Genomic DNA, 17,928 nt, shown 5'->3' on the forward strand with positions numbered 1-17,928 from the left:
AACTCAAATCAAACTGCAAAGCAAGGTTCTAGGCCCTCTTTTTTCTACTACGAATGATTCCCTCACAGAAGCTACACTGCCGCTTCCTTTCAGTTGTTTCAGGCCATTTTCAATAAAGGTAATGTTTCTCATTCTAGAAAACACTGAGAGGTAGACAGTATTCCCTCATACAGGAAACTCAGTTCAGAGTGCTAAGCAAACTGCTAGACCCTCTTCCTTCTAACATGAGAGATTTTATTTGAACTACACTGTTTCTCCACACACTCAAAAGGGGCTATTTGGCTGAAAGTTGATGTTCCTCACCCATGAAAAAGCTGAGACTTACGCAGTGTTCCTTTCAAAAGCCAACGCAGTTCACAATGCTAAACAAGGTGGTAGACCTTCTTGCATCTAACATTAATGTGTTTCTTTCAAGAGCTCGAGTGCTCCTGCCATTCAGTTGAAAGGGGTCATTTTGGAAAAAGTTGATGATCCAGAACCGTGATAACAAAAAGGGATATGCAGAAGTCTTTGAAAATGTTAACTGAATTCACAATATTAAACAAGTGGCTAGACCCTCTTGCTTCTAAAATTAATGGTTCTCTAATATGACCAAGAGTGCTCCTTTCATTCACTTGTGTTCTCATTCATGGAAACACGGAGAGGCAGGCATTGTTCTCTTCATCAGCAAGCTCCATTCACACTGCAAAGCATGCTGCTAGACTTTCTTCCTCCTAACATTAGTGCTTTTCTTCCAAGAGCTACAGTGCTTCTATACTCACTTGAAAGGGGCTGTTTGGCACAAAGTTGATGTTCCTCATCCAAAAAACGATGAGAGGTAGGCAGTATTCCTTAAAGCAGCAAACTGAATTCAAACTGAAAAACAAGGTGCTAGCCCCTCTTGCTTCAAACATTATTGTTTCTCTCACACTAGCTACACTGCATCTTCCATTCAGTTGTATGGGGCCATTGTGAACAAAGGTGATGTTTCTCACTCTTGAAAACACTGAGAGGTAGGCAGTACCTCAGTTCACAATGCAAAGCATGCTGCAAACTCCATTCACAATGCAAAGAAAGCTGCTAGGCACTGTTCCTTCCAACATGAAAGGTTTTCTTAGAAGAAGTAGTGTTTCAACACTGACTTGAAAGGGGCTATTAGGCACAAAGTTGAAGTTCCTCACCCATGAAAATGCTGAGAGGTAGGCAGTATTCCTTTAAACAGCAAACTCAAATCAAACTGCAAAGCAAGGTTCTAGGGCCTCATGCTTCTAAGTTGAATGATTCTCTCACAGAAGCTACACTGCATCTTCCTTTTAGTTGTAACAGGCTATTTTCATCAAAGATAATGTTTCTGATTCTTGAAAACACTGAGAGGTAGACAGTATTCCCTTATACAGCAAACTCAGTTCAGAGTGCTAAGCAAACTGCTAGACCCTCTTCCTTCTACCATGAAAGATTTTCCTGGAAGAAGTTGTGTTTCAAAACTCACTTGAAAGGGGCTATTATGCACAAAGTTGATGTTCCTCACCTATGAAAATGCTGAGAGGTAGGCAGTGTTCCTTTAAACAGCAAACTCAAATCAAACTGCAAAGCAAGGTTCTAGGCCCTCTTACTTCTACTACGAATGATTCCCTCACAGAAGCTACCGTGCCTCTTCCTTTCAGTTGTTTCAGGCCATTTTCAACAAAGGTAATGTTTCTCATTCTAGAAAACACTGAGAGGTAGACAGTATTCCCTTATACAGCAAACTCAGTTCACAGGGCTAAGCAAACTGCTAGACCGTCTTCCTTCTAACATGAAAGATTTTATTTGAACTACACTGTTTCTCCACACATTCAAAAGGGGCTATTTGGCTGAAAGTTGATGTTCCTCACCCATGAAAAAGCTGAGACTTAGGCAGTGTTCCTTTCAAAAGCCAACTCAGTTCACAATGCTAAACAAGGTAGTAGACCTTCTTGCATCTAACTTTAATGTGTTTCTTTCAAGAGCTAGAGAGCTATTGCCTTTCAGTTGAAATGGGTCATTTTGGAAAAAGTTGATGATCCAGAACAGTGATAACACTAAGGGATATGCAGAAGTCTTTGAAAATGTTAACTGAATTCACAATATTAAACAAGTGGCTAGACCCTCTTGCTTCTAAAATTAATGGTTCTCTAATAAGACCAAGAGTGCTCCTTTCATTCACTTGTGTTCTCATTCATGGAAACACGGAGAGGCAGACATTGTTCTCTTCAACAGCAAGCTGCATTCACATGCTAATCATGCTGCTAGATGTCTCACTCTTAACATTAGTGGTTTTCTGCAAAGAGCTACAGTGCTTCTATACTCACTTGAAAGGGGCTGTTTTTTCACAAAGTTGATGTTCCTCAACCAGGAAAACACTGAGAGGTCAGCAGTATTCCTTGAAACAGCAAACTCAATACAAACTGCAAAAGAAAGTGCTAGCCCCTCTTGCTTCAAACATTATTGTTTCTCTCACACTAGCTACACTGCATCGTCCATTCAGTTGTATGGGGCCATTGAGGACAAAGGTGATGTTTCTCACTCTTGAAAACACTGAGAGGTAGGCAGTACCTCAGTTCACAATGCAAAGCAAGCTGCAAACTCCATTCACAATGCAAAGAAAGCTGCTAGGCACTGTTCCTTCTAACATGAAAGGTTTTCTTAGAAGAAGTAGTGTTTCAACATTGACTTGAAAGGGGCTATTAGGCACAAAGTTGAAGTTCCTCACCCATGAAAATGCTGAGAGGTAGGCAGTATTCCTTTAAACAGCAAACTCAAATCAAACTGCAAAGCAAGATTTCTAGGGCCTCATGCTTCTAAGTTGAATGATTCTCTCACAGAAGCTACACTGCAGCTTCCTTTTAGTTGTAACAGGCTATTTTCATCAAAGATAATGTTTCTGATTCTTGAAAACACTGAGAGGTAGACAGTATTCCCTTATACAGCAAACTCAGTTCAGAGTGCTAAGCAAACTGCTAGACCCTCTTCCTTCTACCATGAAAGATTTTCCTGGAAGAACTACAGTGTTTCTTCACTCACTCGAAAGTCTCTATTTGGCTCAAAGTTGATGTTCCTCACCCATGCAAACACTGAGAGGTAGGCAGAATTCCTTGAAACAGCAAACTCAATTCAAACTGCAAAACAAGGTGCAAGCCCCTCTTGCTTCAAATATTATTGACTCTCTCACACAAGCTACAATGCATCTTCTATTCAGTTGTATGGGACCATTGTGAACAAAGGTGATGTTTTTCACTCCTGAAAACACTGAGAGGTAGGCAGTATTCCCTTATACAGCAAACTCAGTTCACAGTGTAAAGCAAGCTGCTAGACCCTTTCCTTCTAACATGAAAGATTTTCGTGGAAGAAGTAGTGTTTCAACACTCACTTGAAAGGGGCTATTATGCACAAAGTTGATGTTCCTCACCCATGAAAATGCTGAGAGGTAGGCAGTGTTCCTTTCAACAGCAAACTCAAATCAAACTGCAAAGCTAGGTTCTAGGCCCTCTTGCTTCTACTACGAATGATTCTCTCACAGAAGCTACAGTGCCTCTTCCTTTCAGTTGTTTCAGGCCATTTTCAACAAAGGTAATGTTTCTCAGTCTAGAAAACACTGAGAGGTAGACAGTATTCCCTTATACAGCAACCTCAGTTCACAGGGCTAAGCAAACTGCTAGACCGTCTTCCTTCTAACATGAAAGATTTTATTTGAACTACACTGTTTCTCGACACACTCAAAAGGGGCTATTTGGCTGAAAGTTGATGTTCCTCACCCATGAAAAAGCTGAGACTTAGGCAGTGTTCCTTTCAAAAGCCATCTCAGTTAACAATGCTAAACAAGGTGGTAGACCTTCTTGCATCTAACATTAATGTGTTTCCTTCAGGAGCTAGAGAGCTCCTGCCATTCAGTTGAAAGGGGTCATTTTGGAAAAAGTTGATGATACAGAACCGTGATAACAAAAAGGGATATGCAGAAGTCTTTGAAAATGTTAACTGAATTCACAATATTAAACAAGTGGCTAGACCCTCTTGCTTCTAAAATTAATGGTTCTCTAATATGACCAAGAGTGCTCCTTTCATTCACTTGTGTTCTCATTCATGGAAACACGGAGAGGCAGGCATTGTTCTCTTCATCAGCAAGCTCCATTCACACTGCAAAGCATGCTGCTAGACTTTCTTCCTCCTAACATTAGTGCTTTTCTTCCAAGAGCTACAGTGCTTCTATACTCACTTGAAAGGGGCTGTTTGGCACAAAGTTGATGTTCCTCACCCAAAAAACGATGAGAGGTAGGCAGTATTCCTTAAAGCAGCAAACTGAATTCAAACTGAAAAACAAGGTGCTAGCCCCTCTTGCTTCAAACATTATTGATTCTCTCACACAAGCTACACTGCATCTTCTATTCACTTATATGGGGCCATTGTGAACAAAAGTGATGTTTCTCCCTCTTGAAAACACTGAGAGGTAGGCAGTACCTCAGTTCACAATGCAAAGTAAGCTGCAATCTCCGTTCACAATGGAAAGAAAGCTGCTAGGCACTGTTCCTTCTAACATGAAAGATTTTCTTAGAAGAAGTAGTGTTTGAAATATTGACTTGAAAGGGGCTATTAGGCACAAAGTTGAAGTTCCTCACCCATGAAAATGCTGAGAGGTAGGCAGTATTCCTTTAAACAGCAAACTCAAATCAAACTGCAAAGCAAGGTTCTAGGGCCTCATGCTTCTAAGATGAATGATTCTCTCACAGAAGCTACACTGCAGCTTCCTTTTAGTTGTAACAGGCTATTGTCATCAAAGATAATGTTTCTGATTCTTGAAAACACTGAGAGGTAGACAGTATTCCCTTATACAGCAAACTCAGTTCAGAGTGCTAAGCAAACTGCTAGACCCTCTTCCTTCTAACATGAAAGATTTTCCTGAAGAACTATAGTGTTTCTCCACTCACTCGAAAGTCTCTATTTGGCTCAAAGATGATGTTCCTCACCCATGCAAACACTGAGAGGTAGGCAGAATTCCTTGAAACAGCAAACTCAATTCAAACTGCAAAACAAGGTGCAAGCCCCTCTTGCTTCAAATATTATTGATTCTCTCACACAAGCTACAATGCATCTTCTATTCAGTTGTATGGGACCATTGTGAACAAAGGTGATGTTTTTCACTCTTGAAAACACTGAGAGGTAGGCAGTATTCCCTTATACAGCAAACTCAGTTCACAGTGTAAAGCAAGCTGCTAGACCCTTTCCTTCTAACATGAAAGATTTTCGTGGAAGAAGTTGTGTTTCAAAACTCACTTGAAAGGGGCTATTATGCACAAAGTTGATGTTCCTCACCTATGAAATGCTGAGAGGTAGGCAGTGTTCCTTTAAACAGCAAACTCAAATCAAACTGCAAAGCAAGGTTCTAGGCCCTCTTTTTTCTACTACGAATGATTCCCTCACAGAAGCTACACTGCCGCTTCCTTTCAGTTGTTTCAGGCCATTTTCAATAAAGGTAATGTTTCTCATTCTAGAAAACACTGAGAGGTAGACAGTATTCCCTCATACAGGAAACTCAGTTCAGAGTGCTAAGCAAACTGCTAGACCCTCTTCCTTCTAACATGAGAGATTTTATTTGAACTACACTGTTTCTCCACACACTCAAAAGGGGCTATTTGGCTGAAAGTTGATGTTCCTCACCCATGAAAAAGCTGAGACTTACGCAGTGTTCCTTTCAAAAGCCAACGCAGTTCACAATGCTAAACAAGGTGGTAGACCTTCTTGCATCTAACATTAATGTGTTTCTTTCAAGAGCTCGAGTGCTCCTGCCATTCAGTTGAAAGGGGTCATTTTGGAAAAAGTTGATGATCCAGAACCGTGATAACAAAAAGGGATATGCAGAAGTCTTTGAAAATGTTAACTGAATTCACAATATTAAACAAGTGGCTAGACCCTCTTGCTTCTAAAATTAATGGTTCTCTAATATGACCAAGAGTGCTCCTTTCATTCACTTGTGTTCTCATTCATGGAAACACGGAGAGGCAGGCATTGTTCTCTTCATCAGCAAGCTCCATTCACACTGCAAAGCATGCTGCTAGACTTTCTTCCTCCTAACATTAGTGCTTTTCTTCGAAGAGCTACAGTGCTTCTATACTCACTTGAAAGGGGCTGTTTGGCACAAAGTTGATGTTCCTCATCCAAAAAACGATGAGAGGTAGGCAGTATTCCTTAAAGCAGCAAACTGAATTCAAACTGAAAAACAAGGTGCTAGCCCCTCTTGCTTCAAACATTATTGTTTCTCTCACACTAGCTACACTGCATCTTCCATTCAGTTGTATGGGGCCATTGTGAACAAAGGTGATGTTTCTCACTCTTGAAAACACTGAGAGGTAGGCAGTACCTCAGTTCACAATGCAAAGCATGCTGCAAACTCCATTCACAATGCAAAGAAAGCTGCTAGGCACTGTTCCTTCCAACATGAAAGGTTTTCTTAGAAGAAGTAGTGTTTCAACACTGACTTGAAAGGGGCTATTAGGCACAAAGTTGAAGTTCCTCACCCATGAAAATGCTGAGAGGTAGGCAGTATTCCTTTAAACAGCAAACTCAAATCAAACTGCAAAGCAAGGTTCTAGGGCCTCATGCTTCTAAGTTGAATGATTCTCTCACAGAAGCTACACTGCATCTTCCTTTTAGTTGTAACAGGCTATTTTCATCAAAGATAATGTTTCTGATTCTTGAAAACACTGAGAGGTAGACAGTATTCCCTTATACAGCAAACTCAGTTCAGAGTGCTAAGCAAACTGCTAGACCCTCTTCCTTCTACCATGAAAGATTTTCCTGGAAGAAGTTGTGTTTCAAAACTCACTTGAAAGGGGCTATTATGCACAAAGTTGATGTTCCTCACCTATGAAAATGCTGAGAGGTAGGCAGTGTTCCTTTAAACAGCAAACTCAAATCAAACTGCAAAGCAAGGTTCTAGGCCCTCTTACTTCTACTACGAATGATTCCCTCACAGAAGCTACCGTGCCTCTTCCTTTCAGTTGTTTCAGGCCATTTTCAACAAAGGTAATGTTTCTCATTCTAGAAAACACTGAGAGGTAGACAGTATTCCCTTATACAGCAAACTCAGTTCACAGGGCTAAGCAAACTGCTAGACCGTCTTCCTTCTAACATGAAAGATTTTATTTGAACTACACTGTTTCTCCACACACTCAAAAGGGGCTATTTGGCTGAAAGTTGATGTTCCTCACCCATGAAAAAGCTGAGACTTAGGCAGTGTTCCTTTCAAAAGCCAACTCAGTTCACAATGCTAAACAAGGTAGTAGACCTTCTTGCATCTAACTTTAATGTGTTTCTTTCAAGAGCTAGAGAGCTATTGCCTTTCAGTTGAAATGGGTCATTTTGGAAAAAGTTGATGATCCAGAACAGTGATAACACTAAGGGATATGCAGAAGTCTTTGAAAATGTTAACTGAATTCACAATATTAAACAAGTGGCTAGACCCTCTTGCTTCTAAAATTAATGGTTCTCTAATAAGACCAAGAGTGCTCCTTTCATTCACTTGTGTTCTCATTCATGGAAACACGGAGAGGCAGACATTGTTCTCTTCAACAGCAAGCTGCATTCACATGCTAATCATGCTGCTAGATGTCTCACTCTTAACATTAGTGGTTTTCTGCAAAGAGCTACAGTGCTTCTATACTCACTTGAAAGGGGCTGTTTTTTCACAAAGTTGATGTTCCTCAACCAGGAAAACACTGAGAGGTCAGCAGTATTCCTTGAAACAGCAAACTCAATACAAACTGCAAAAGAAAGTGCTAGCCCCTCTTGCTTCAAACATTATTGTTTCTCTCACACTAGCTACACTGCATCGTCCATTCAGTTGTATGGGGCCATTAAGGACAAAGGTGATGTTTCTCACTCTTGAAAACACTGAGAGGTAGGCAGTACCTCAGTTCACAATGCAAAGCAAGCTGCAAACTCCATTCACAATGCAAAGAAAGCTGCTAGGCACTGTTCCTTCTAACATGAAAGGTTTTCTTAGAAGAAGTAGTGTTTCAACATTGACTTGAAAGGGGCTATTAGGCACAAAGTTGAAGTTCCTCACCCATGAAAATGCTGAGAGGTAGGCAGTATTCCTTTAAACAGCAAACTCAAATCAAACTGCAAAGCAAGATTTCTAGGGCCTCATGCTTCTAAGTTGAATGATTCTCTCACAGAAGCTACACTGCAGCTTCCTTTTAGTTGTAACAGGCTATTTTCATCAAAGATAATGTTTCTGATTCTTGAAAACACTGAGAGGTAGACAGTATTCCCTTATACAGCAAACTCAGTTCAGAGTGCTAAGCAAACTGCTAGACCCTCTTCCTTCTACCATGAAAGATTTTCCTGGAAGAACTACAGTGTTTCTTCACTCACTCGAAAGTCTCTATTTGGCTCAAAGTTGATGTTCCTCACCCATGCAAACACTGAGAGGTAGGCAGAATTCCTTGAAACAGCAAACTCAATTCAAACTGCAAAACAAGGTGCAAGCCCCTCTTGCTTCAAATATTATTGACTCTCTCACACAAGCTACAATGCATCTTCTATTCAGTTGTATGGGACCATTGTGAACAAAGGTGATGTTTTTCACTCCTGAAAACACTGAGAGGTAGGAAGTATTCCCTTATACAGCAAACTCAGTTCACAGTGTAAAGCAAGCTGCTAGACCCTTTCCTTCTAACATGAAAGATTTTCGTGGAAGAAGTAGTGTTTCAACACTCACTTGAAAGGGGCTATTATGCACAAAGTTGATGTTCCTCACCCATGAAAATGCTGAGAGGTAGGCAGTGTTCCTTTCAACAGCAAACTCAAATCAAACTGCAAAGCTAGGTTCTAGGCCCTCTTGCTTCTACTACGAATGATTCTCTCACAGAAGCTACAGTGCCTCTTCCTTTCAGTTGTTTCAGGCCATTTTCAACAAAGGTAATGTTTCTCATTCTAGAAAACACTGAGAGGTAGACAGTATTCCCTTATACAGCAACCTCAGTTCACAGGGCTAAGCAAACTGCTAGACCGTCTTCCTTCTAACATGAAAGATTTTATTTGAACTACACTGTTTCTCGACACACTCAAAAGGGGCTATTTGGCTGAAAGTTGATGTTCCTCACCCATGAAAAAGCTGAGACTTAGGCAGTGTTCCTTTCAAAAGCCATCTCAGTTAACAATGCTAAACAAGGTGGTAGACCTTCTTGCATCTAACATTAATGTGTTTCCTTCAGGAGCTAGAGAGCTCCTGCCATTCAGTTGAAAGGGGTCATTTTGGAAAAAGTTGATGATCCAGAACCGTGATAACAAAAAGGGATATGCAGAAGTCTTTGAAAATGTTAACTGAATTCACAATATTAAACAAGTGGCTAGACCCTCTTGCTTCTAAAATTAATGGTTCTCTAATATGACCAAGAGTGCTCCTTTCATTCACTTGTGTTCTCATTCATGGAAACACGGAGAGGCAGGCATTGTTCTCTTCATCAGCAAGCTCCATTCACACTGCAAAGCATGCTGCTAGACTTTCTTCCTCCTAACATTAGTGCTTTTCTTCCAAGAGCTACAGTGCTTCTATACTCACATGAAAGGGGCTGTTTGGCACAAAGTTGATGTTCCTCACCCAAAAAACGATGAGAGGTAGGCAGTATTCCTTAAAGCAGCAAACTGAATTCAAACTGAAAAACAAGGTGCTAGCCCCTCTTGCTTCAAACATTATTGATTCTCTCACACAAGCTACACTGCATCTTCTATTCACTTATATGGGGCCATTGTGAACAAAAGTGATGTTTCTCCCTCTTGAAAACACTGAGAGGTAGGCAGTACCTCAGTTCACAATGCAAAGTAAGCTGCAATCTCCGTTCACAATGGAAAGAAAGCTGCTAGGCACTGTTCCTTCTAACATGAAAGATTTTCTTAGAAGAAGTAGTGTTTGAAATATTGACTTGAAAGGGGCTATTAGGCACAAAGTTGAAGTTCCTCACCCATGAAAATGCTGAGAGGTAGGCAGTATTCCTTTAAACAGCAAACTCAAATCAAACTGCAAAGCAAGGTTCTAGGGCCTCATGCTTCTAAGATGAATGATTCTCTCACAGAAGCTACACTGCAGCTTCCTTTTAGTTGTAACAGGCTATTGTCATCAAAGATAATGTTTCTGATTCTTGAAAACACTGAGAGGTAGACAGTATTCCCTTATACAGCAAACTCAGTTCAGAGTGCTAAGCAAACTGCTAGACCCTCTTCCTTCTAACATGAAAGATTTTCCTGAAGAACTATAGTGTTTCTCCACTCACTCGAAAGTCTCTATTTGGCTCAAAGATGATGTTCCTCACCCATGCAAACACTGAGAGGTAGGCAGAATTCCTTGAAACAGCAAACTCAATTCAAACTGCAAAACAAGGTGCAAGCCCCTCTTGCTTCAAATATTATTGATTCTCTCACACAAGCTACAATGCATCTTCTATTCAGTTGTATGGGACCATTGTGAACAAAGGTGATGTTTTTCACTCTTGAAAACACTGAGAGGTAGGCAGTATTCCCTTATACAGCAAACTCAGTTCACAGTGTAAAGCAAGCTGCTAGACCCTTTCCTTCTAACATGAAAGATTTTCGTGGAAGAAGTTGTGTTTCAAAACTCACTTGAAAGGGGCTATTATGCACAAAGTTGATGTTCCTCACCTATGAAATGCTGAGAGGTAGGCAGTGTTCCTTTAAACAGCAAACTCAAATCAAACTGCAAAGCAAGGTTCTAGGCCCTCTTTTTTCTACTACGAATGATTCCCTCACAGAAGCTACACTGCCGCTTCCTTTCAGTTGTTTCAGGCCATTTTCAATAAAGGTAATGTTTCTCATTCTAGAAAACACTGAGAGGTAGACAGTATTCCCTCATACAGGAAACTCAGTTCAGAGTGCTAAGCAAACTGCTAGACCCTCTTCCTTCTAACATGAGAGATTTTATTTGAACTACACTGTTTCTCCACACACTCAAAAGGGGCTATTTGGCTGAAAGTTGATGTTCCTCACCCATGAAAAAGCTGAGACTTACGCAGTGTTCCTTTCAAAAGCCAACGCAGTTCACAATGCTAAACAAGGTGGTAGACCTTCTTGCATCTAACATTAATGTGTTTCTTTCAAGAGCTTGAGTGCTCCTGCCATTCAGTTGAAAGGGGTCATTTTGGAAAAAGTTGATGATCCAGAACCGTGATAACAAAAAGGGATATGCAGAAGTCTTTGAAAATGTTAACTGAATTCACAATATTAAACAAGTGGCTAGACCCTCTTGCTTCTAAAATTAATGGTTCTCTAATATGACCAAGAGTGCTCCTTTCATTCACTTGTGTTCTCATTCATGGAAACACGGAGAGGCAGGCATTGTTCTCTTCATCAGCAAGCTCCATTCACACTGCAAAGCATGCTGCTAGACTTTCTTCCTCCTAACATTAGTGCTTTTCTTCGAAGAGCTACAGTGCTTCTATACTCACTTGAAAGGGGCTGTTTGGCACAAAGTTGATGTTCCTCATCCAAAAAACGATGAGAGGTAGGCAGTATTCCTTAAAGCAGCAAACTGAATTCAAACTGAAAAACAAGGTGCTAGCCCCTCTTGCTTCAAACATTATTGTTTCTCTCACACTAGCTACACTGCATCTTCCATTCAGTTGTATGGGGCCATTGTGAACAAAGGTGATGTTTCTCACTCTTGAAAACACTGAGAGGTAGGCAGTACCTCAGTTCACAATGCAAAGCATGCTGCAAACTCCATTCACAATGCAAAGAAAGCTGCTAGGCACTGTTCCTTCCAACATGAAAGGTTTTCTTAGAAGAAGTAGTGTTTCAACACTGACTTGAAAGGGGCTATTAGGCACAAAGTTGAAGTTCCTCACCCATGAAAATGCTGAGAGGTAGGCAGTATTCCTTTAAACAGCAAACTCAAATCAAACTGCAAAGCAAGGTTCTAGGGCCTCATGCTTCTAAGTTGAATGATTCTCTCACAGAAGCTACACTGCATCTTCCTTTTAGTTGTAACAGGCTATTTTCATCAAAGATAATGTTTCTGATTCTTGAAAACACTGAGAGGTAGACAGTATTCCCTTATACAGCAAACTCAGTTCAGAGTGCTAAGCAAACTGCTAGACCCTCTTCCTTCTACCATGAAAGATTTTCCTGGAAGAAGTTGTGTTTCAAAACTCACTTGAAAGGGGCTATTATGCACAAAGTTGATGTTCCTCACCTATGAAAATGCTGAGAGGTAGGCAGTGTTCCTTTAAACAGCAAACTCAAATCAAACTGCAAAGCAAGGTTCTAGGCCCTCTTACTTCTACTACGAATGATTCCCTCACAGAAGCTACCGTGCCTCTTCCTTTCAGTTGTTTCAGGCCATTTTCAACAAAGGTAATGTTTCTCATTCTAGAAAACACTGAGAGGTAGACAGTACTCCCTTATACAGCAAACTCAGTTCACAGGGCTAAGCAAACTGCTAGACCCTCTTCCTTCTAACATGAAAGATTTTATTTGAACTACACTGTTTCTCCACACACTCAAAAGGGGCTATTTGGCTGAAAGTTGATGTTCCTCACCCATGAAAAAGCTGAGACTTAGGCAGTGTTCCTTTCAAAAGCCAACTCAGTTCACAATGCTAAACAAGGTAGTAGACCTTCTTGCATCTAACTTTAATGTGTTTCTTTCAAGAGCTAGAGAGCTATTGCCTTTCAGTTGAAATGGGTCATTTTGGAAAAAGTTGATGATCCAGAACAGTGATAACACTAAGGGATATGCAGAAGTCTTTGAAAATGTTAACTGAATTCACAATATTAAACAAGTGGCTAGACCCTCTTGCTTCTAAAATTAATGGTTCTCTAATAAGACCAAGAGTGCTCCTTTCATTCACTTGTGTTCTCATTCATGGAAACACGGAGAGGCAGACATTGTTCTCTTCAACAGCAAGCTGCATTCACATGCTAATCATGCTGCTAGATGTCTCACTCTTAACATTAGTGGTTTTCTGCAAAGAGCTACAGTGCTTCTATACTCACTTGAAAGGGGCTGTTTTTTCACAAAGTTGATGTTCCTCAACCAGGAAAACACTGAGAGGTCAGCAGTATTCCTTGAAACAGCAAACTCAATACAAACTGCAAAAGAAAGTGCTAGCCCCTCTTGCTTCAAACATTATTGTTTCTCTCACACTAGCTACACTGCATCGTCCATTCAGTTGTATGGGGCCATTGAGGACAAAGGTGATGTTTCTCACTCTTGAAAACACTGAGAGGTAGGCAGTACCTCAGTTCACAATGCAAAGCAAGCTGCAAACTCCATTCACAATGCAAAGAAAGCTGCTAGGCACTGTTCCTTCTAACATGAAAGGTTTTCTTAGAAGAAGTAGTGTTTCAACATTGACTTGAAAGGGGCTATTAGGCACAAAGTTGAAGTTCCTCACCCATGAAAATGCTGAGAGGTAGGCAGTAATCTTTTAAACAGCAAACTCAAATCAAACTGCAAAGCAAGGTTCTAGGGCCTCATGCTTCTAAGATGAATGATTCTCTCACACAAGCTACCCTGCATCTTCCTTTCAGTTCTATCAGGCCATTTTCAACAAAGGTAATGTTTCTGATTCTTGAAAACACTGAGAGGTAGGCAGTACCTCAGTTCACAATGCAAAGTAAGCTGCAAACTCCGTTCACAATGGAAAGAAAGCTGCTAGGCACTGTTCCTTCGAACATGAAAGATTTTCTTAGAAGAAGTAGTGTTTGAAACATTGACTTGAAAGGGGCTATTAGGCACAAAGTTGAAGTTCCTCACCCATGAAAATGCTGAGAGGTAGGCAGTATTCCTTTAAACAGCAAACTCAAATCAAACTGCAAAGCAAGGTTCTAGGGCCTCATGCTTCTAAGATGAATGATTCTCTCACAGAAGCTACACTGCAGCTTCCTTTTAGTTGTAACAGGCTATTTTCATCAAAGATAATGTTTCTGATTCTTGAAAACACTGAGAGGTAGACAGTATTCCCTTATACAGCAAACTCAGTTCAGAGTGCTAAGCAAACTGCTAGACCCTCTTCCTTCTACCATGAAAGATTTTCCTGGAAGAACTACAGTGTTTCTTCACTCACTCGAAAGTCTCTATTTGGCTCAAAGTTGATGTTCCTCACCCATGCAAACACTGAGAGGTAGGCAGAATTCCTTGAAACAGCAAACTCAATTCAAACTGCAAAACAAGGTGCAAGCCCCTCTTGCTTCAAATATTATTGACTCTCTCACACAAGCTACAATGCATCTTCTATTCAGTTGTATGGGACCATTGTGAACAAAGGTGATGTTTTTCACTCCTGAAAACACTGAGAGGTAGGCAGTATTCCCTTATACAGCAAACTCAGTTCACAGTGTAAAGCAAGCTGCTAGACCCTTTCCTTCTAACATGAAAGATTTTCGTGGAAGAAGTAGTGTTTCAACACTCACTTGAAAGGGGCTATTATGCACAAAGTTGATGTTCCTCACCCATGAAAATGCTGAGAGGTAGGCAGTGTTCCTTTCAACAGCAAACTCAAATCAAACTGCAAAGCTAGGTTCTAGGCCCTCTTGCTTCTACTACGAATGATTCTCTCACAGAAGCTACAGTGCCTCTTCCTTTCAGTTGTTTCAGGCCATTTTCAACAAAGGTAATGTTTCTCATTCTAGAAAACACTGAGAGGTAGACAGTATTCCCTTATACAGCAACCTCAGTTCACAGGGCTAAGCAAACTGCTAGACCCTCTTCCTTCTAACATGAAAGATTTTATTTGAACTACACTGTTTCTCGACACACTCAAAAGGGGCTATTTGGCTGAAAGTTGATGTTCCTCACCCATGAAAAAGCTGAGACTTAGGCAGTGTTCCTTTGAAAAGCCATCTCAGTTAACAATGCTAAACAAGGTGGTAGACCTTCTTGCATCTAACATTAATGTGTTTCCTTCAGGAGCTAGAGAGCTCCTGCCATTCAGTTGAAAGGGGTCATTTTGGAAAAAGTTGATGATCCAGAACCGTGATAACAAAAAGGGATATGCAGAAGTCTTTGAAAATGTTAACTGAATTCACAATATTAAACAAGTGGCTAGACCCTCTTGCTTCTAAAATTAATGGTTCTCTAATATGACCAAGAGTGCTCCTTTCATTCACTTGTGTTCTCATTCATGGAAACACGGAGAGGCAGGCATTGTTCTCTTCATCAGCAAGCTCCATTCACACTGCAAAGCATGCTGCTAGACTTTCTTCCTCCTAACATTAGTGCTTTTCTTCGAAGAGCTACAGTGCTTCTATACTCACTTGAAAGGGGCTGTTTGGCACAAAGTTGATGTTCCTCACCCAAAAAACGATGAGAGGTAGGCAGTATTCCTTAAAGCAGCAAACTGAATTCAAACTGAAAAACAAGGTGCTAGCCCCTCTTGCTTCAAACATTATTGATTCTCTCACACAAGCTACACTGCATCTTCTATTCACTTATATGGGGCCATTGTGAACAAAAGTGATGTTTCTCCCTCTTGAAAACACTGAGAGGTAGGCAGTACCTCAGTTCACAATGCAAAGTAAGCTGCAATCTCCGTTCACAATGGAAAGAAAGCTGCTAGGCACTGTTCCTTCGAACATGAAAGATTTTCTTAGAAGAAGTAGTGTTTGAAATATTGACTTGAAAGGGGCTATTAGGCACAAAGTTGAAGTTCCTCACCCATGAAAATGCTGAGAGGTAGGCAGTATTCCTTTAAACAGCAAACTCAAATCAAACTGCAAAGCAAGGTTCTAGGGCCTCATGCTTCTAAGATGAATGATTCTCTCACAGAAGCTACACTGCAGCTTCCTTTTAGTTGTAACAGGCTATTGTCATCAAAGATAATGTTTCTGATTCTTGAAAACACTGAGAGGTAGACAGTATTCCCTTATACAGCAAACTCAGTTCAGAGTGCTAAGCAAACTGCTAGACCCTCTTCCTTCTAACATGAAAGATTTTCCTGAAGAACTATAGTGTTTCTCCACTCACTCGAAAGTCTCTATTTGGCTCAAAGATGATGTTCCTCACCCATGCAAACACTGAGAGGTAGGCAGAATTCCTTGAAACAGCAAACTCAATTCAAACTGCAAAACAAGGTGCAAGCCCCTCTTGCTTCAAATATTATTGATTCTCTCACACAAGCTACAATGCATCTTCTATTCAGTTGTATGGGACCATTGTGAACAAAGGTGATGTTTTTCACTCTTGAAAACACTGAGAGGTAGGCAGTATTCCCTTATACAGCAAACTCAGTTCACAGTGTAAAGCAAGCTGCTAGACCCTTTCCTTCTAACATGAAAGATTTTCGTGGAAGAAGTTGTGTTTCAAAACTCACTTGAAAGGGGCTATTATGCACAAAGTTGATGTTCCTCACCTATGAAATGCTGAGAGGTAGGCAGTGTTCCTTTAAACAGCAAACTCAAATCAAACTGCAAAGCAAGGTTCTAGGCCCTCTTTTTTCTACTACGAATGATTCCCTCACAGAAGCTACACTGCCGCTTCCTTTCAGTTGTTTCAGGCCATTTTCAATAAAGGTAATGTTTCTCATTCTAGAAAACACTGAGAGGTAGACAGTATTCCCTCATACAGGAAACTCAGTTCAGAGTGCTAAGCAAACTGCTAGACCCTCTTCCTTCTAACATGAGAGATTTTATTTGAACTACACTGTTTCTCCACACACTCAAAAGGGGCTATTTGGCTGAAAGTTGATGTTCCTCACCCATGAAAAAGCTGAGACTTAGGCAGTGTTCCTTTCAAAACCCAACGCAGTTCACAAAGCTAAACAAGGTGGTAGACCTTCTTGCATCTAACTTTAATGTGTTTCTTTCAAGAGCTCGAGTGCTCCTGCCATTCAGTTGAAAGGGGTCATGTTGGAAAAAGTTGATGATCCAGAACCGTGATAACAAAAAGGGATATGCAGAAGTCTTTGAAAATGTTAACTGAATTCACAATATTAAACAAGTGGCTAGACCCTCTTGCTTCTAAAATTAATGGTTCTCTACTAAGACCAAGAGTGTTCCTTTCATTCACTTGTGTTCTCATTCATGGAAACACTGAGAGGCAGGCATTGTTCTCTTCAACAGCAAGCTGCATTCACATGCTAATCATGCTGCTAGATGTCTCACTCTTAACATTAGTGGTTTTCTCCAAAGAGCTACATTGCTTCTATACTCACTTGAAAGGGGCTGTTTGGCACAAAGTTGATGTTCCTCACCCAAAAAACGATGAGAGGTAGGCAGTATTCCTTAAAGCAGCAAACTGAATTCATACTGAAAAACAAGGTGCTAGCCCCTCTTGCTTCAAACATTATTGATTCTCTCACACAAGCTACACTGCATCTTCTATTCACTTATATGGGGCCATTGTGAACAAAAGTGATGTTTCTCCCTCTTGAAAACACTGAGAGGTAGGCAGTACCTCAGTTCACAATGCAAAGTAAGCTGCAATCTCCGTTCACAATGGAAAGAAAGCTGCTAGGCACTGTTCCTTCGAACATGAAAGATTTTCTTAGAAGAAGTAGTGTTTGAAACATTGACTTGAAAGGGGCTATTAGGCACAAAGTTGAAGTTCCTCACCCATGAAAATGCTGAGAGGTAGGCAGTATTCCTTTAAACAGCAAACTCAAATCAAACTGCAAAGCAAGGTTCTAGGGCCTCATGCTTCTAAGATGAATGATTCTCTCACAGAAGCTACACTGCAGCTTCCTTTTAGTTGTAACAGGCTATTTTCATCAAAGATAATGTTTCTGATTCTTGAAAACACTGAGAGGTAGACAGTATTCCCTTATACAGCAAACTCAGTTCAGAGTGCTAAGCAAACTGCTAGACCCTCTTCCTTCTACCATGAAAGATTTTCCTGGAAGAAACTACAGTGTTTCTCCACTCACTCCAAAGGCTCTATTTGGCCCAAAGATGATGTTCCTCCCACATGCAAACACTGTGAGGT

The sequence above is a fragment of the Castor canadensis genome, chromosome 9 (genome assembly GCF_047511655.1).
Source record: "Castor canadensis chromosome 9, mCasCan1.hap1v2, whole genome shotgun sequence".
Classification (NCBI taxonomy): Eukaryota; Metazoa; Chordata; class Mammalia; order Rodentia; family Castoridae; genus Castor; species Castor canadensis.